We start from the raw sequence: 287 nt of genomic DNA, 5'->3' as shown, positions 1-287 counted from the left end.
CATAGTACAGGGACTGCACCAAGGCTAGATAGACATTCCAAGTTGATCATCGGCGCGCTGTAAGCCTCCACCCTCCTGTGTGTGAGTGTGTGCACGCGCGCATTCGGATGAGCAAGATGTACTTATATTAAATTTGTAGCTGTATGTATGTCAATATTTATTTCTCTCTCTTTCTATATATATATATATTATATATATATATATACATATATATATTAGGGTATGTAGAAAAATACAACATGGACAAGAACGTATAACTCATAGAAGACGATACAATAAACATGGAC

The sequence above is a fragment of the Octopus sinensis genome, linkage group LG9, assembly GCF_006345805.1.
Source record: "Octopus sinensis linkage group LG9, ASM634580v1, whole genome shotgun sequence".
NCBI classification, from domain to species: Eukaryota; Metazoa; Mollusca; class Cephalopoda; order Octopoda; family Octopodidae; genus Octopus; species Octopus sinensis.
Note: the sequence above shows the minus strand (reverse complement) of the source record.